Here is a 20586-nt window from a genome sequence, read left to right as displayed (position 1 = left end):
CTGCCGTACTCAATAACACAAAAAGCTTTCTGTTGAGCGGTCGCCATCTTAGCATCAACTGACGCTGACGCCTAGTCAACAGCGCATCAAGCGAACAAATGTACAACTAAATGAAACTTTATAGCTCCCTTAATTCGCCGACAGATAGTGCTTAGCTCTGCCTTTTGCCGTTGCAGAGTTTTAAATTCCTAAAGTTGTGGTATTCTTTTTGAATCACCCTGTACTTCTAATACGTGGAACGTACTGGAATTAAGGAAAACGTGGAAGGGAGGACTCAAAAATATAACTTTCTTTTCACACAACCTGTTTATTTAACGATATATAAACCGTGTTTTACAGATAACCGAATCATTTACCCATAAAATCTTCTTCAACAAAATGAACAATTTTGCAAAGTTCTTTTGACTTTAAAACTTAAGATGAATAAGTTTTTAGCCTTTGCAAAAGAAATCTGAAGTGTTGTGTAACAAAACAGCAAACAATATGACAATGACTACAAGACGGCCAGACCTGCAGCCCGCCAATTGTCAGGTGAAACAGCGGTGTTTACTACCGCGCTGGACACAGTCTGTCTAATCAAATGCCCTTCTGCAACACATGAAAACTGTATCAGCACTACTGATAACCAGATTGATTCAATTACTTAAAATATATGACTTAACTTTTAATTTGAAATTTGTATGTCGAAAGGTTCGGGATTCAGATGCGCACCTGTGTTTAAAGGTAAAACAGATTAGCAAACAATATGACAATGATAAGGCTTTCTTGAAACCAACCTACCTCTTAGTTTCAACCGGCTACCAAGGTGCGACTATATCCGAACCCATCCCTTTTTACAATCTTATTTTGACTAAAACCCTGGTGAAAGTTGGTTGGTAATATTTTCAAGGTTGAAATGATTGTCAGTTATTAAGACCCTCTGAAGGAACGTCGTAAAACATTACTTGTGAACACTTACTGCAAGAGAACTCACTCAGCAAAACCACAAGATCCTGCTAAAATACACCAATAATGGCTCGGATTTTCAAACACAGAAATGAACAGCCTCGTACAGCAGGTCGTTCACATTATAACTAATGACTGGGAAATGCAATTACAATCAAAGAACTGAACCAGTTAACAGTAAAATCTAGCCACAAGGTCCCTCTTTGTCTAACGGGAACCTGTGCCTTGGTACAATTGTTCAAGCTGTATTTACGACCAAGAGCTGATTAATTAGAACATTAGTAATCGGGTACAAACCAGAAAGGAAAGGCCATATAATAGCGGGACAAATTTTCAAACGCCAACTAGTGTCTTAGTACAGTACTACTGCCTATATTTACGTGGCAGATATAGCAGATGTATAAAAGATTTGGAGTGTCAAGTATTAAAACAATGGCCTTTTCATCGCATTGAGATCTTCTCCCGAAATTTCACTGATCAACTATCTCCTCGGAGTGAGAAAATATTTTACTGTCGCCAGACTATATAGGGAGAAATGATCACCGTAAGAAATATGAGCAGTCAGAACTCGTAGAGAAAGAGATAAGTGTCCATTTTTTCCACGCGCTGTTATCGAGTTGAACGGTAGAGAAATTGTCTGTAGGTGGTTCGAAGTACCCTCTGCCAGGCAATGAAGTGTGAAATGCAGAGTAGATGTAGATATAGAGGTTCTGGGCGACTGCTTACTTTTGCTAAATGGAGTAATACGGCCAGAAGTAGAGGTTGTGCTGCTTTCGTACATTTGTATCCAATTCTCCGAGGTGGGAGGTTTAACATTTATAACGATTACTTAGGTGTGAAATGTAGAGTAATGATGTAGATGCGGATTTTCTGGATAGACAGCTCACTTTTACTTTCAAACATTTGTATCCGATCCTCGGGGGTGGGAGGATAGCAATTACAATTAAGCTACGACTCTACAGGTGCATACTCACTCCGACAGTTCTCTGTGGATCAGAGCTGTTGTCCATGACAGCTGGTGCTGGAGTAGAATCTTCTGTACCATTACTGCCGCCGACCGGTTCACGAAAACGCATCTTAGCGACTATGACGGCTGTTTGGAAAGTAATGTCCTATGGCTTGCTAAATGGAAACAAAAGTGAAAACTGAAAATATTTTATTTGCAACAATTTGCTATACCTTCCAGCTACTTCTCTACACAGCCGTCGCTCCGATTTAGATATCTAACGTAGCATTGTACCAGCTTTCCAACACCCTCGCCATAGAAGAAGGCTGCCGCCTGTGTGTTCCGCCACTTTTCGACGCTGGTGTGTTGTTAGTTGTCTGTGCCAATATGTTGTCTTCGTAGCCAGCCGTTCATGTGAGTAGCGATGAACATAAAAAGGAACCAAGTCTCTGTGATGTATGGTGGGTGATCAAACACTTTCCACCGAAAATGCTGCAGGGGCATCCTCATTTCCCCTGCAATGTGCGGCCGAGAATTTTCTTGAAGGAGGAAATGCATGACAGACACGTTGTGCGGAGCTACGTGAAATCAGGCGAAACCTCGCAGTTGGCACCTACACTTGGCGGGAGACATTATTGTTCTAGACATGTTTACGTGCTCACTGTGGCTCAGAACTGAAAAGAACGACGTGACGCGCTCGACAGGCATACTAGAGAGACTGTCCAGCACATCTCTGAAAATTTTTATCGGATTTTCACCGTCGTTTCCATTTCCCGCCTTATCGGACCTTACTTTCCGAATAACTCTCACACTTAGGCGAACCATTTACTACATTAAAAATGTCGTGTGGCTAGGGCCTCCCGTCGGGTAGACCGTTCGCCAGGTGCAACTCTTTCGATTTGACACCATTTCGGCAGCTTGCGTGTCGATGGGGACAAAACGATGATGATTAGTACAACACAACACCCAGTCCCTGAGCGGAGAAAATATCCGACCCAGCCGTGAATCGAACCCGGGCCCTTAGGATTGACATTCTGTGGCGCTGACCGCTTCTTTTTTTTTTTATCTCATTTTGTTCGGTTTCGTTCGCTGCATCTGCTCGGCGCGGTCGTCGTAAGACATCCTCAGTATTTTTTATTATAGAGGGCAGCTAACCCTCTGACCGAACACGCTGAGCTACCGTGCCGGCTTTTTTTTTTTTTTTTTTTTTTGTTGGTTTTCGTTCGTTGTATATGTTCGGGGCGGATCTCATAAGACACCCTTTTAAGTTCGTTCTTGATCGATTAACTCAGTTTTTTTATTGCAGAGGGCAGATAACTTAGCTACCGGGACGGACATTTACTACATTAAAAAAGAATTCGGAATGCATGATACGGCTTCCACTTCGACCCACCCTCCCATTCATCAGTTACGTACCCAACTACGCGATGCTTCACGTAAGGCGCACTTCTCAACATGTAAGAGCGATTGAGACAATGGCGTTATACAAACAACATTGATACATACAACAAATCACGCAGATATATAACAACCAAAATTTTCTATCGTTATTTAAGCCATGCTAGAAGTCAGATGGCCACAATCCTGTGGCGCTTTAGAGAAAAATAACACAGACAGATAAGGAAAACTATTTCAGTTGCTTGTTCCTAGGAAGTAAAAGGCAGTTAACCAAGAAAATGTTGGCATGATGACCGTTGTACCTAGGCAAATATAGTAACGGTCCAATCAGTCCAGTCAGTTTGGGCTTTTACTTCTCTAGATCAAGATGGAATAGAAATTCAACAAGCCACATTTACGTAATGGAAGAGCGCTTAATTACGATTTAGGTAGCACAACGTAAATAAACTGTTCAAATATTAAGCAACACATAACATTCACACTGACATTAGGATACATTTTATAAAACTGATTTTCCTTTCACAAACAGAAACTACAAATGTAACTAACCCTTTCACGTGTTCTGCCTGTTAAACCTGACGGTTCTGGATCTGCAACAATAATATTTACCTTGAAACAAATAACAGCGTCAGCTGCTATTTAATTAATCTTGCTGGTACAATTCTACAGAATGTAAAATGTTCTTGCCTTTCTAATGACACTGACGTAAGATCAGTAAAGAGCCAATACACTATAATTTTTTCACGTCCCGAACGATAAATACTTGTATAGCTCCCGGTTGCCATATTATTGGCCAGCCGGTATGGCTGAGCCGTTCTAGGCGGTTCAGTTTGGAACCGCGGTACCTCTACGGTCGCAGGTTCGAATCCTGCCTCGGGCATGGATGTGTGTGATGTCCATAGTTTAGTTAGGTTTAAGTAGTTTTAAGTTCTAGGGGACTGATGGCCTCAGATGTTAAGTCCCGTAGTGCTCAGGGCCATTTGAACCATATTGATATTCCGTAATATTCATGCTAACTGGAATGGTGAAGCGAGTAACATCTCGCATCCAAGGCAACAGTATAGGAGAGACCACTTACTGTTGCAAAGAAAGACATTCGCGTGCTCCATTTAAATCTATGGAGCGCGATTCGTTGCAACTCACCAGTAAGTGCGACGGCCCCTGAGTTTACAAACTTCTGTCCATGACTGACTCAGAGTTCCTCCCCTAACACTGTACTAGAATCCGAGAAAACGTTGAACGTGAAAGGCGTTGTATTTTCCATACACGATTGGTATGGTACAACGTTCATGAACACACTTTGTAAGTAGGCTGTTTACGTTTTTATGTTGGTAACGCCACGTAGTGCTCTGTATGAAAATCGCTGACTGCGCTGTGTGCAGTCTGTGGCTGGTTGGACTCACTGTAGGAATATCCGCTTGTCTGGTGTTGGGGAATGGGATGTGAACAGAGCGTAGCGTAGCGATGGGCAGTTGGAGGTGAGCCGCCAGCAGTCGTGGATGTGGGGAGAGAGATGCCTGAGTTTTGAGAGCGTACGATGTGGACGTGCGTCCGTCAGAAAAAGGAAATTTGTTTGATTGGATGTCATATATATATATATATATATATATATATATATATATATATATATATATATATATGACTTTAGAACAATATTAAGGTTAATACATTGTTTGTTCTAGAAACTTTTATTTAGCTGTGGGTATTGGCGCTCGCTGTATTGCAGTAGTTCGAGTCACGAAGATTTTTGTGAGGTAAGTGATTCATGAAAGGTATATGTTATTGTTAGTCAGGGCCATTCGTTTGAAGGGATTATTGAAATTCAGACTGCGTTGCGCTAAAAATCGTGTGTCAGTTTAGTGATGATCAGAATTAGTATAGAGAAAACTGTCTGACTACGTTGAGTTTTGCTCAACTGTTTGAAAATCAAGTAACGTAAGAGTTTTTCCAGCACTTTCTTTCCATTCAAAGGAGAAGTTTCAATTTGTATGTAAAACGTAAGGACGAAAGAAAATTCCTCTTACGTATCGCTATCAAGAAACATTGGTCGATGAAACTAGAAACATACGTAGAAAGAAGTGCTGTAGTATAGCACAGCACAGTACAGTAATACAGAAGGTACATAAAAGTAACACGCACTGAGTAGAACATAAGCGACACTTGTATTCAAATACAGTAATTGCACTAAACTCACCGCGATCTATGATAGTCCCATGACCACTACAAAACGCAGGACATGGTTCTTATAGGGTATGTGATCAACGCGGATGGGAATGCATTCTCAGCAGCGTGCTCCCATGAAGGCCCCTAGTTTGGTAAAGGGTTCTTGTCGTACGACGTCCTATAACCCGACCACAGCAGTTAACAGCTGCTAGATGGTCGTCGGTGCATGCGTAAGTGGTGGATTATGTCTCTCCAACGCATCCCACTCGTGTTGCACTGGATTTAAGTCGGGAGAACGAATGCATTACGTGTTCCCATCTCTTACCATATGAGGATAGGTCTAGTTTTGAAGTTTATGTCGTCTACATGTTATGGTGTAAAGAGGCATAATGTTTCTTGGACTTAGGAACCACTAAATAAGTGTCCGAATACGTGAAGCCACCGTCAGTTCTTTTTGTGACGCTGTCTCCTCCCTTATGTGCATCTATCCAGGGGTCCATTTGGTCCTGACTTCGTTTTTGTGGGTGACAATGACTGACCGTTTCACATAGGAAGACTGTACTGTAGTTCCTTCTCTAGATTGTCGCATAGATGACAAAATTGTAGATATCGAAATAGACGACAGAGGGGTAGAAAAACAATTAAAATCGCTCAAAAGAGGAAAGGCCGCAGAACATGATGGGATACCAGTTCGATTTTACACAGAGCACGCGAAGGAACTTGTCCCCCTTCTTGCAGCGGTGTACCGTAGGTCTCTAGAAGTGCGTAGCGTTCCAAAAGATTGGAAAAGGGGACAGGTAATCCCCGTTTTCAAGAAGGGACGTCGAACAGATGTGCAGAACTATAGACCTATACCTCTAACGTCGATCAGTTGTAGAATTTTGGAACACGTATTATGTTCGAACGTAATTACTTTTCTGGAGAATATAAATCTACTCTGTAGGAATCAGCTCGGGTTCCGAAAAAGACGATCGTGTGAAACCCAGCTCGCGCTATTCGTCCACGAGACTCTGAGGGCCATAGACACGGGTTCGCAGGTAGGTGCCGTGTTTCTTGACTTCCGCAAGGCGTTTGATACAGTGCCCCACAGTCGTTTAATGAACAAAGTAAGAGCATATGGACTATCAAACCAATTGGGTGATTGGATTGAAGAGTTCCTAGATAACAGAACGCAGCATATCATTCTCAATGGACTGAAGTCTTCCAAAGCAAGAGTGATTTCAGGTGTGCCGCAGGGGAGTGTCGTAGGACCGATGCTATTCACAATATATATAAATGACCTGGTGGATAACGTTGGAAGTTCACTGAGGCTTTTGCGGATAATGCTGTGGTAAATCGAGAGGTTGTAACAATTGAAAATTGTACTGAAATGCAGGAGGATCTGCAAATAATTGACACATTTTGCAGGGAATGGAAATTGAATCTCAATGTAGACAAGTGTAATGTGCTGCGAATACATAGAAAGATAGATCCCTTATCATTTAGCTACAAAATAGCAGGTCAGCAACTGGAAGCAGTTAATTCCATAAATAATCTGGGAGTAGGCATTAAGAGTGATTTAAAATGGAATGACCATATAAAGTTGATCGTCGGTAAAGCAGATGTCACACTGAGATTCATTGGAAGAATCCTAAGGAAATGCAATCCGGAAACAAAGGAAGTAGGTTGCAGTACTTTTGTTCGCCCACTGCTTGAATACTACTCACCAGTGTGGGATCCATACCAGATAGGGTTGATAGAAGAGATAGGGAAGATCCAACGGAGAGCAGCGTGCTTCGTTACAGGATCATTTAGTAATCTCGAAAGCGTTACGGAGATGATAGATAATCTCCAGTGGAAGACTTTGCAGGAGAGGCGCTCAGTAGCTCGGTACGGGCTTTTGTTGATGTTTCAAGAACATACTTTCACCGAAGAGTCAAGCAGTATATTGCTTCCTCCTACGTATATCTCGCGAAGAGACCATGAGGATAAAATCAGAGAAATTAGAGCCCACACAGAGGCATACCGACAATCTATCTCTCCACGTTCAATAGGATACTGGAATAGAAGGGAGATCCGATACAGGTACTCAACGTACCCTCCGCCACACACCGTCAGGTGGCTTGCGGAGTACGGATGTAGATGTAGATGCAGATCGAACAGCACGGTTGGAGGAACTCTTCGCATCAGAGGATGGTCGGTGATTGGACTGGCTTGCCCGTTTCCCCGACTTATACCGCATCGAGCACGAGAGGATGCGATGGAGAGTCGTACTGTAGCACGTCCTCATACCATCCGGCAGATCTCGACTGCGCTGCTGAATGAATGGAACGCCCTACCCCAAGAACTCCTCATCAGTCTTGTGGCCAACATGAGAGCACGTTGTTCAGTATACATTTGCCGTCCGTGGTGACCACACACCCTATTAAGAACGGTGTCCCACCTTTTTTAGTGTCAGGGAACCATCATAAATCGCACTATCTAGAGTGCAGTTACTGTCTTCGCGTAAAAGTGCCATGTCTGTTGGACTCATAACGTATTTCTAACAGGTGCGTTCTATCGTTTACTGCAACAGCATTTTTTTCCATGAATAGTCCAAGTTTCATCGAGAAATGTTATTTTGAAATGACACATTATGCGAAAGCTATTTTCTTCCTTAAATTTTACTCACTCAAGTGTAGTATTATTGTCCCTGAAGTAAAGATCAATTATTTACATTAAGATTTTTAAGTTATGTCCGAGGTAACAAATATTTACTCCATAATAGTAGCAACGTTAGCATGACAAATCAGATGACTTAAACAGTTATTTTACACACAGACTTTACACAGGACGTAATATATGTAATAATTCAACGATAAATGTGTGAGTTAACGTAAAAAATATTACGTTGTTACGTCACGTTAGGGAAACCACCAGAAAATCAAAATCTGGATAGACGGATAAGTGGTTAGAGCCAGCGTCCTAGAGCTCACAGAACCTGTGGCTTACCACTGGACACCTTAGTGTCACGTGTGCGTGCAGTGCTTTTACTATACCACCATTTCAATCTCGGATGGACACATGAGTCCCACAATAGTTTCAGAATGATGTAGGTAGCCATATCTGTATCCACACACATATTGGGTATTAGCACTTCTCAGAATGAGACCGATCCATTCTTTAAATAACGCTCAGTCGTTTTGAGCAGCACAGTGACTTAAAAACATATGATGAATCTTCATCTGCAACTATCTGAGTACGTGATATTTTACAGTATTATCTGTGTGCCCTCGTTAACATACATATCAGTTAACATGGTTATGTGTTAGTTTATTTGGTGTTCAGGAACCTTATGATGGTCAGTTGACCGAAATTGGTTGTAGAAATAATGAATTTTACCAGCAGCTCAAGGTGGTAATTTGAAAATTTACAAATTTAAGTCTTATGTAGACACATTATACCCATTTAATAAAATGAAAGCAAGTATTCCCATAGGCAAACTTTTTCAGTTTCTCTCCCCATGGTACTTGAAGCATGGCGCTAGGACAGCATCAAGCTGATAGACGACCTGGAGAACTTTTCGTCGTCATTGAATGTAATCATGTCTAGTTGCGCATGGCATGCCCTACCCTCTCCACGGGTGCACTTAACTGCAGGAAATGGGAGCCACTACATCACATTCCGCCGGCTGCTCATTAAAACGCATTAAAATGGGTTGCTGCAGGTTATTTTCTCCTCCACTATTTGGCATCTGCTGAATATTTCCGCAACATAAATAGGGGACTAGACCAAAGCAGCGAAGCAATTTCCTGCCTCAGCAGCGTAAGTGGTTTCTCTCTCATTTTCTCTTGCAACAGAGTACTGTCTACGAAAATGCACCATTTCCTTATCTTTCTCTTCCAAGTGACATCTGAGCTCCCTACCAGTAAGCAAAGACAGTTGAAAGTGTGAGCTAATAAGCTGGTACTTTAGAAAGTGAATTACACGTGTCGTGCCACTCTTCGACAATAGCGCAAAAATAGTTGCACAGTGTAAAAAGATAGTACATGTTCCGGGTTTGCTGCAGACAAAGTTTTCTGTGTTTATAAAAGGAGCATAGCCGTGTGCGAGTGAAATGGAGTGGCAACTGCAAAAGCACTCCAAAGTTAATGTACGCGGAACAATACCATTCTTGCGGGGAAAACGCCTAACTTGAACACAGATTCAGAGTAAAGTTGTGGAGGCGTATGGACCACCGCCTTACTGAAATACTGTTAAGAATTTGACGACAAACGTGGATGATGATGACCGGGAAGCCCAGATCATGCACCAAGCGATACCCACCTTGGACAATCTAAAATTACGTCTGGCTGGAAAGAGATTTTCCAACGATGACGACGTTCACTCAGCGTTTCTCGAATGCCTCCGTCACCAAGGAGAGGATTTTTGTTGCTGAGGAACTCACTAATTAGAAGAAGAGCGGCGCATATGTCAGCTGAATTCTCGTTGGCGATCAGTGCTACCTGGTGCTTCTAAAACCCCATACAGATAGTGTCGGAAGTTCCATGCGGCTTTTCGCGGATGATGCTGTAGTATACAGAAAAGTTGCAGCATTAGAAAATTGTAGCGAAATGCAGGAAGATCTGCAGCGGATAGGCACTTGGTGCAGGGAGTGGCAACTGACCCTTAACATAGACAAATGTAATGTATTGCGAATACATAGAAAGAAGGATCCTTTATTGTATGATTATATGATAGCGGAACAAACACTGGCAGCAGTTACTTCTGTAAAATATCTGGGAGTATGCGTGCGGAACGATTTGAAGTGGAATGATCATATAAAATTAATTGTTGTTAAGGCGGGTACCAGGTTGAGATTCATTGGGAGAGTGCTTAGAAAATGTAGTCCATCAACAAAGGAGGTGGCTTACAAAACACTCGTTCGACCTATACTTGAGTATTGCTCATCAGTGTGGGATCCGTACCAGATCGGTCTGACGGAGGAGATAGAGAAGATCCAAAGAAGAGCGGCGCGTTTCGTCACAGGGTTATTTGGTAACCGTGATAGCGTTACGGAGATGTTTAATAAACTCAAGTGGCAGACTCTGCAAGAGAGGCGCTCTGCATCGCGGTGTAGCTTGCTCGCCAGGTTTCGAGAGGGTGCGTTTCTGGATGAGGTATCGAATATATTGCTTCCCCCTACTTATACCTCCCGAGGAGATCATGAATGTAAAATTAGAGAGATTAGAGTGCGCACGGAGGCTTTCAGACAGCCGTTCTTCCCGCGAACCATACGCGACTGGAACAGGAAATGGAGGTAATGACAGTGGCACGTAAAGTCCCCTCCGCCACATACCGTTGGGTGGCTTGCGGAGTGTAAATGTAGATGTAGATGTAGATACAGGTACAGGTTAGAAGCTCGTTCTGGCTCTCTGTGGGAGAGGAATTGTGGCAGAACAGCAGTGACCCTAAACTGCTGCCCTCCAGGGCAGAAGCTCGGTGCAGGCTTGGTGTCAGTGGGATGGCTCGTCCCCTGTAATGCTCCAAGTCCACAGGTGGGTTTATAGAACCATTGTCTGTTTGAGCTGGCTGCCCAGATTGGCGTTGGCTGCTGGCTGCCCCTTAGCGTGGTGGAGACTTGTGTGAACCAGATGTACGGGAGGATGCTGCAAGACTGTGGTTAGCTGTGCTAGAAACATATTGGATTTTCTTTTTCTTTTTTTTTAAATTATAATTACACACTCCTTGTTCCGTTACACTGCTTCCAGGCAGGCACAGATCAACACCTCTGTGTCTCAACTGTGTGGAAATAACCTGCAGGGCAACTTGTAGCTGCGTAGCCTTTTGACAATGCCACCAAGGTTTCACAGCTTGGCCCGACAACCTTGCAGTGTACAAATCGGCTTCCTTCTGAAATTAGGTGTCAGCGCCCCTGTGCTCGCCTGCGTGCCTCACATACAGCTGCAATGGTTCTACTTTCAATTCGATAACGCCCAAAGTTTAGCTAGGCCGTTACAGTTTTGTAAGGTTTGTACTCATATTCCAGAGGTATCGTGTTCGATTAGTGATTAAAATGGTCTTTAATAAGTAATCAAAACTTTTTGATCCAGGGTACCAAACCCGTGACAGCTTATATTTTGAATAAAAATCGTCAGCAATGGTGGCCGAAGACAGCTGGAATAAGAAGTAACTCTCATTCAGCCAATGGCTTTGTCGCAGAGGATGGACTAGCAGAAAGAGGTTCAGGGCATTATCTTTCCCTTGGTGTAGGAAAATGGAACTGCCCCTAAAAGGTGGATGAATCACCAACGATCAACGGCTTGCGGATTCAGGAGGCAGTGGAAACGGTTACAATAAAGGCACATAACGTGTACGCATAGGGCATGTGGCCTGTAGTTGAAAAAGTGTCTTGATGACATCTCCACTGGCAAAAAATTCCTGACGAGTCCCCCATTCGGATCCTCGGAAGGGGAGCTCGAATTGACAGGTGACCATGAGAAAAAAATTGAACAACCAACGAAAGGATAACACTCTATGAGTCAGGGCATGGAATGTCAGATGTTGAAGTGGTAGGGAAGCTAGAAAATCGGACAATGGAAATGCTAGGGCTCAATCTAGATAAGTGGCGGTCAGTGGAGTGAAGTGTGAGGCGTGGCGCCATTGAATTAGTAGATTGTTTTGTCTGGCGCCACTGGCTCAGGTGTAGTATCGACTATCCCTCTTGCGGCCCCATTCCTAATACCTACGAGGAAGAGTTGGTACCTGTGGGTTGTGTCCTTAGAAGGTCTTTACTTGCCGATATATATTCGGAGTTCGCTGGCCTAGAAGAGAGACACGAAGTTTGGGGTTTGGCGGTAGCGTCGCGACAAAGAGGTGGTCACGAGGTCCAACCTGCCGAAGTCACGAGCTGCACAAGGAGGGCCTGCGCAAAGCGAAGATACCGAAGTACTTCACCGTGGTCAGCAAGATTCGTGTCGGACGACCACTAGTGGCTTGGCTGCCCTGTTCTAACTGGCTTTCATTGGCACCACTCAGTAACCGCTCCGACGCCCCGTGTATCCATGGAACTGCTTGCTAATACAGAGGAGTAACATTCTGTAATCCTCGTGGTGATTTGTGTCAATGTCTACATGCCCTCCTAATTATTTTCTGGTTTAGACCTGAACCTCAGAGTTTTACTCAGTCGTAAATATGGTATATATTGTACTACGACACTAGCTGTCACATGAAAATTTTCCCCCTATTATATTGCCTTTCCTTTGTCGTTTATATCCGATCATTACTGTTCTAATGAATCAGCTCCTGGTCGTAAATACAGCCGGAGCAATTGTACTAAGGCACAGGTTGCCTTTAAACAGGCAGGGGCCTTGTGGTTAGATTTAAGCGTTTACCGGATCAACTCTTTGATTGTAATTGAATATCTCAGTCATTAGTTATAATATGAACAACCTGTTGTACTAAGCTGTACGTTGGTGTATTTGAAAGACCGGGTCATTATTGAAGTATTTTAGCTGGATCTTGCAATAAGTGTTCACAAGTAATGTTTTGAGATCTTTAAACTGTCTCTGAGCACTATGGGACTTAACATATAAGGTCATCACTCTCCTAGAACTTAGAACTTCTTAAACCTAACCAACCTAAGGACATCACCCACATCCATGCCCGAGGCAGGATTCGAACCCGCGACCGTTGTGGTTGCTCGGTTCTGGTCTGAAGCGCCTAGAGCCGCTCGGCTACACAGGCCCGCTTTAAGACGTTCCATCAGAGCGGTGTTAATAACTGACAATCACCAAGGCTTTAGTCAAAATAATACTGTAAAAAGGGACGGGTTGAGATCCAGTCGCACTTCGGCTGCCAATTTAAATTAAGTGGTTGGTTGCTTTGAAGTAAGCCTTATCATTGTCATATTGTTTGCTAATGTGTGTAACCTTCAAGCTCAGGTGCGGAAATTAACCCTGAACCTTTCGACCTACAGCTTTGAAATTAAAAGTTACCTCATTTGTTTTGAGTAATTGAATCACTCTTGTCATCAGTGGCGCTTATACAGTTTTTATGTGTTGCAGAAGGGCATTTAATAAGACAGACTGTGTCTAGCACGGTAGTAAACACAGTTGTTTCACCTGTTAACTGGCTGGCTGCAGGTCCGGCCGTCTTTTAATCATTGTCATATTGTTTGCTGTTTTGACTTACTTTGCAAAAGCTTATTCATCTTAAGTTTAAGATAAAAAAAATTCAAACTAGCTCATATTGTATAAAAAAATTATGGTTATATACAGAATATTGTTGAAGAAACAGGTTGTGCGACAAGAAAGTGGTATTGGTGGGTCTTCCCTTCCACGTTTTCATTAATTCCAGTAAGCACCATGTATCAAAGTGGGGAAAAAAACAATGGTTTCTGCTCAGGCAAGTATAGGGTAATATCAACGGCAGCAGAAAATGGTATTACTGGATAATGATTCAATAACAATAGGTTGGCAGGGCAAAGAGTGATTCCTTGTGAACAGAATAGTGATAGGGTTCATCTCGTCAGAGTCCACAGCAAACCAACACGACAATGATTTTTCACGTACACCTGCCGACAACGCAACCCGAACATGATATAGAGAAAGTATATGAGTGTACTTAGATAAAAATCTAATAGGAATGCGGTGTTTGAATGCGGTTGAATCGGAACTAGTAGAATAAATGGTTACGGGAGAACATGGGCTTGGTGGTTGGATTGAGAGAGGAATAGGACTAATTGATTTCTGCAATAAATTTCAGTTGGTAATACCGAATATTTTGTTCAATATTAACAAGAGGAGGAGGTATGCTTGGGAAAGGTGGTTGGATACGGCTAGATTTCAATTACATTACACCATGGTCAGGCAAATTCCGAATTCGGATACTGGACTCTAAGCCGTACCACAATTTACTAATGAAGAAGAGTAGGCTGAAGTGTAAGACACTAGTCAGGAAGAATTATTCGCAAAAATATGGGATACAGAGGTACTTAGGGATGAGGAGATATGCCTGAAGTTATAAATACTGTGAAGTGGAATAGATAAGGAGTCTGGCCAGTTGAAGAGGAGTGGGCTTCTCTAAACGAGGCAATCACGGTAGCTGGAAAAAAAAATGCTTGCCTCTATTCGTCGTGGCATATTATCCACAAGTTGGTCCACAGTGTCTCACTCGTCAACGGCAATTCTGCGTAGATCCCTCAGAGTGATTGTTGGGTCACGACGCCCATAAACAGCCGTTTTCAATCCATCCCAGGCATGTTCTTTAAGGTTCATGTATGACGAACATGCTCGCCACTCTAATCGATCGGTGTCGTCTAACTGAGGGAAGACATTCACAAGATGAGCACGATGGTGACCCGAACTGTCGTCCATGAAGACGAATGCCTCGCCAATATGCTGCCGATATGGTAGCACTATCGGTCGGAGAATGGCATTCACGTATCGTACAGCCGTTACGGCGCCTTCCATGACCACCATCGGCGTACGTCGGCCGCGCATAGTGCCATCCCAACACAGCTGGGAATCTCCACTTTGCTGCTCTCGCTGGGCAGTGTGTCTAAGTCGTTCAGCCTGACCGGCTTGCCTCCAAACACGTCTCCGACGATTGTCTGGCTGAAGGCATATGTGACACACATCGGTGAAGAGAACGTGATGCCAATCCTGATCATTCCATTGGGCATGTTATTGGGCCCATCTGTACCGCGCTGCCTAGTGTCGTGGTTGCAAAGATGGACTTTGCCATGGACGTCGGGGTGAAGTTGCGCATCATGCAGCCTATTGCGCACAGTTTGAGTCGTAACACCATGTCCTCTGGCTGCACGGAAAGCTTTATTCACAATAGTGCCGTTGCCGTCAGGGTTCCTCCGAGCCGTAAGCCGTAGGTAGTAGTCATCTATTGCAGTAGTAGCCCTTGGGCGGCCTGAGCGAGTCATGTCATCAACAGTTCCTGTCTCTCTGTATATCCATGTCCGAAGACTCCGAGACGCCTGGACACTTCCCTTGTTGTTTCAAATGGCTCTAAGCACTATGGGACTCAACATCTGAGGTCATCAGTCCCCTAGACCTAGAACTACTTAGACCTAAGTAACATATGGACATCACACACGTCCATGTCCGAGGCAGGATTCTAACCTGTGACCGGAGCAGCAGCGCGGTAGCGGATTGAAGCGCCTAGAACCGCTCGGCCACAACGGCGGCTTTCCCTTGTTGAGAACCCTTCCTGGCACAAAGTAAAAATGCAGACGCGATCGAACCTAGGTATTGACCGTCTAGGCATGACTGAACTGTAGACAACACGAGCCGTCCACCTCCTTCCTGTTGGAATGACAGGTACTGATCGGCTGACGGACCCTCTCTGTCTAAAAGGCGATGTTCATGCAAGGTGGTTTACTGCTTCCGGCTGGTTTAGTGACATCTCTGAACAGTTAAAGGGACTGTGCCTGTGATACAATATCCACAGTCAACGTCTATCTTCAGGAATCCTGGGAATCAGGGTGATTCTAAACTTTTTTCATGTTTGTATTTGCGCCGATGGACGAAAGAAGGAAGTACAAACATATCTGGGACGTCCACGAATAAAGAAATATAAATTACTTAGGAAAGAACGAAACAGGAACTGTAGGGAAGCTAAGGCAAAATGGCTGCTTGAAAAATGTGAAGAAATCGAAAATTAATTGTTGTTCGAAGGACTGACTCAGCATAGGAACAGTAATCTTCGTTGAAATTAAAAAGAAGGTTGATAACATTAAGAGTGCAACCGGGTTTTCACTGCTAAACGCAGAGGGAGAGCGGATAGGTGGAGAAAGTACACTGCATGCCTCCTCAACGGAGCAGGCTTGTTTGATGATGTAAGAGAAGAAGAAACAGCAGTCGATATAGAAGAGATAGTGGCTCCAGTATTAGAATCAGAATATTAAAAGAACTTTAGAAAACTTAATAACAAATAAGACAGAAGGGATAGAAAATGCATCATCAGAATTTCTAAATGATTGAGGAAAGTGTCAACGAAACGACTATTCATGTTGGTGTGAAGAATGCATGAGTCTGGCAGTAAGCCACCTGACAATTTGAAAAACATCATCCAAAAAATTCCGCTGACTGAAAGAGCCGACTAGTGCGAGGATACTCGCACAGTCAGTTTAAATCTCATGCATCTAAGTTGCTGGCCAGAGTAATATACAGAAGAATAGAAAAGATAATTGAGTATCTGTTAGATTACGGTCAGTTTGGTTTTAGCGAAGGTAAGGCAGCAGAGAGGCAACCCTGACGTTGCAGTTGGTAATGGAAGAAAGGCTAAGGAGAAGTCAAGGAAGCTCAAAGGATTTGTCAGCCTGGAAAAAGCATTCTACAATGTTCAGTGATGCAAGATGTTCGAAATTGTGAGAAAAATAGTAGTAAACTATAGGGAAAGACGTGTTATGTACGAGGTTTGCTCAGAAAGTAATGCACACGAAAGAACGATGTTTTACTTAGACTATTTTTCCACGTAATCTCCATCCCGTCCTATGGCCTTCCTCCAGCCCGAGACAAGGCCTTGTATGCCCTGTAGGTACCAATCTCCATCCTGGTGGTGCAGACAGTGCTTTGCTGTATGAATCACCGCCTCACATCTTCAAAATGTTTTCCACGAATGGTATCTTTTAAAGGGGAATGACAACAACAGCTTGCTGTAACACGTTTGGTCTCCCGGAACGCCGCAAATCGTGGAGCTCCACAGACCCGCCTTCTGATGACCTCACCCTCCTTGCCCAGTGACTAACTGTACTTCTGTCGACAGCAGATGCTCGATAGACTTTTAACAAGTCTTTGTGAGTATTTCCCACAATTTCTTTCTCTACAGTGAGAAATTCAATGAAGGCACGTTGCATGTAACGTACATTACCTCCAAACGGCGTTTACAAACCGTCCTGCAGCTACGCTGTCGGATGTGACGGAAACTTGGCGCGCTCACTCGGGAGACTTCATATAACACGTAAATTATGTGATCAAAAGTATTCGGACACGTGGCTCAAAATTATTTACAAGTTCTTGGCGCCCTCCACCGGTAATGCTGGAGTTCAATACATTGTTGAGACAGCCTTGATGACAGCTTCCACTCTCGCAGGCAAACGTTCAGTCAGGCTTTGGAACATTTCTGGGGATATGGCAGTCCATTCTTCGCGGAGTGCTGCACTGAGGACAGCTATTGATGAGGTCGGTGAGGCCTGGCACGGATTTCCAAAACATCCCAAAGGTGTCCTATAGGATTCAAGTCAGCAGTCTGTGCAGGCCACTCCATTACAGGGAGGTTATTGTCGTGTAATCAATCCACCATAGGCCGTGCATTATGAACAGGTGCTCGATCGTGTCGAAAAATGCAGTCACCATCCCCGAATCGCTGTTATACAGTGGGAAGAAAGACGCTGCTTAAAACATCAATGTCGGCCCGTACTGTGACAGTACAACAAGGGGTGCAAGGCCCCTCCATGAAACACGACCACACCTTAACACCACCTCCTCCGAAGATATTACTGTTGGCAATATACGAGCTGGCAGATGACTTTCACCGGGCACCAGCCATACCAACACCCTGCCATCGTATTGTCACATTGTGTAACGTGATTCGTTACTCCACACAACGTTTTTCCACTGTTCATTCGTCCAATGTTTTCGCTCCTTTGACATTTACCGGCCTGGTGTGTGGCTTATGAGCAGTCGCTCTACCATGAAATGTAAGTTGTCCCACCTCCTGCCTAACTGTCATAGTACTTGCAATGGATCTTGGTGCAGTTTGGAATTCCTATGTGATGTTCTAGATAGATGTCTGCCTATTACACATTACGATCCTCTTTCACTGTCGGCGGTCTCTGACAGTCATCAGACGGGGTCGGTCTGTACGCTTTTGTGCTGTACGTGTCCATTCACATTTTCACTTCACTATCACATCGGAAACAGTGGATCTAAGGACGTTTAGGAGTTCGTAAATTTCACGTACAGACGTATGATACAAGTGACACCTAATCACCTGACCACGTTCCAAGTCCGTGAGTTCCACGGAGTGCCCCATTCTGCTCCCTCACGATGTCTAATGACTACTAAGGTCGCTAATATGGAGTACCTGGCAGTAGGTGCTAGCACAATACACCTAATATGGAAAACCTATGTTTTGATCTGATATTGTAAGAAACGTTTCGCATTCGTAGCATTGTTTTCAGTTGAGATAAAAATGTGGTGCATTACTTTCTGGGAAACCCTCGTACAGTAGCTACGCGTGACAAGAGGGATCAGTAAGAGTGGAAGTCGGAGAACGAAGAGATCGGATTGAAAAGTGTGTAAGATAGAGCTGTAGTATTTCGCCCCTACTGTTCAGTCTATACATTGAAGGAGCAATGAAGGAAATAAAAGAAAGATTCAAAAGTGTAATGAAAATTCAACTTAAAATTTTACAAATGATAAGGTTCGCTGATGACCTTGCCATCCTCATTGAAAGTGATGAAGAATTACACGATGCCCTGAACAGAATCAACCGTCTAATGAATGCAGAATATGCGACGAGTATAATCCACAGAAAGACGGATGTGATGAGAAGTAGCAGAAATGAAAACAGAAAATTAGCATCAGGATGTTATGACCACGAAATAGCTTACGTTAAGGAATTCTGGTACCTAGGCAGCAAAACAATCCATGAAGAATGGAGCTAGGAGGATGTAGAAAGCAGAACATCACTGGTCAAAGAGGGCATTCCTGGGCAACAGAAGTGTAGTAGAATCAAAGATAAGTCTTAATTTGAGGACGAAATTTCTGAGAATGCAAGTTTGCAGCACAGCACTGTATGGTATCAAGACATGGACTGCAGGAAAACCGAAAGAAAATCGAGGCGTTTGAGATGTGGTGCTACAAAAGAATCTTCAAAATTAGGCGCCGGCCGGGGTGGCGAGCGGTTGTAGGTGCTACAGTCTGGAACCGCGGACTGATGGTATAAGGGATGAAGAGATTTACTGGAGACTGTCGAAAACACTGATAAGAAGAAGGTACACGTTTCAAAATATACTAACTGTCTCCCACTGCGACGCAGAAGTTTAAAATTTAGCTCAAATGTGCTACAGCCTTATTCTGTAAAAATGCAATTGCGTGACGCCCTGCGACATCGCCGTCGGGCTCGATGACGCTTCAAACGACAAAGTGTCGACACACGTGAAAAAAAGAAAAGGTCGGAGCAGTGATGATCATGTGATTTATAAGTTGGTTAAATACGTCAAACTGATACCAAATTTTAACACAATTCTGCCCAACGGCTCCGAGGATGTGTCACATGATGGGAAGGTCGTCAAACCCGCTCTTACTCCATTTCACCCCTTCTTTTGATTCCTCTTGGATGAAGGTCAGAAATACGACACCCTGCGTTGAAATAGGGCAGTTTATTTATAAGTGGCTGGCCAAATCATTTCAGAAACGCCCTGGCTCAGGAAGCAGAAAAGGCCCCAGGGAGTGGTGCAATGGGAGTCAATGAAACCAAGATCTTTCCTCGGAGCGTTAACCCCGATACATTTCGCAACTCGAGTCGAATGGACGTCAAGTGGATGCCTGACCACAGGCGTCGACGACTACTTCACAGGTGGTTTCTGTACAGGTTTATTTTTAAAATTCTCAATAAATGTGGGAGGGTACCAACGAGATTTTTGTCGGAGTGTGGGAGTCTTACCGGAACCCTTAGCCATTTTCCTGACGAACGTGTTAATATGGTATCCCCTGTGATCGCACCACAGGAAAAAGAAAGTCGTTCCACCTTGTATACGAGAGTAAATACTGCGGTCGCGCTGAAATCCCAAGGGGTACAAACACGTTCAATTGGGATGCAGCTTCACAATGTCGTTAGAGAAGGATTAAGACTCCCATGGGTGCCAGCAGTTTGAAAAGTTGCCAAGAAAGTCATGCTGTTCCTCACAACCCTACCATCTGTTGCTTTCGATGGTGAAATATGTAGGAATCAACGCCTGAAGGAAACTCCCTTCGGCGTTTTCATCTAGATTTTGAGCAGCAATGTGAAATTTTTTCTACGCAATCTCATAAAAAATTGGTTGAAATCAACGCTAGGCGTCTCTGTTCTGAACCCCATTGCACGGGCAACAATAGAAGGGGCGGAAAGTGGGTACGAGAGGCTGCGACGATCTTCCCTTCTTGAAGCACGTCCACGATTGCGTTGCGCAGAACTGT

This window comes from Schistocerca piceifrons, chromosome 7 (genome assembly GCF_021461385.2).
Source record: "Schistocerca piceifrons isolate TAMUIC-IGC-003096 chromosome 7, iqSchPice1.1, whole genome shotgun sequence".
In the NCBI taxonomy this organism is placed as follows: Eukaryota; Metazoa; Arthropoda; class Insecta; order Orthoptera; family Acrididae; genus Schistocerca; species Schistocerca piceifrons.
Note: the sequence above shows the minus strand (reverse complement) of the source record.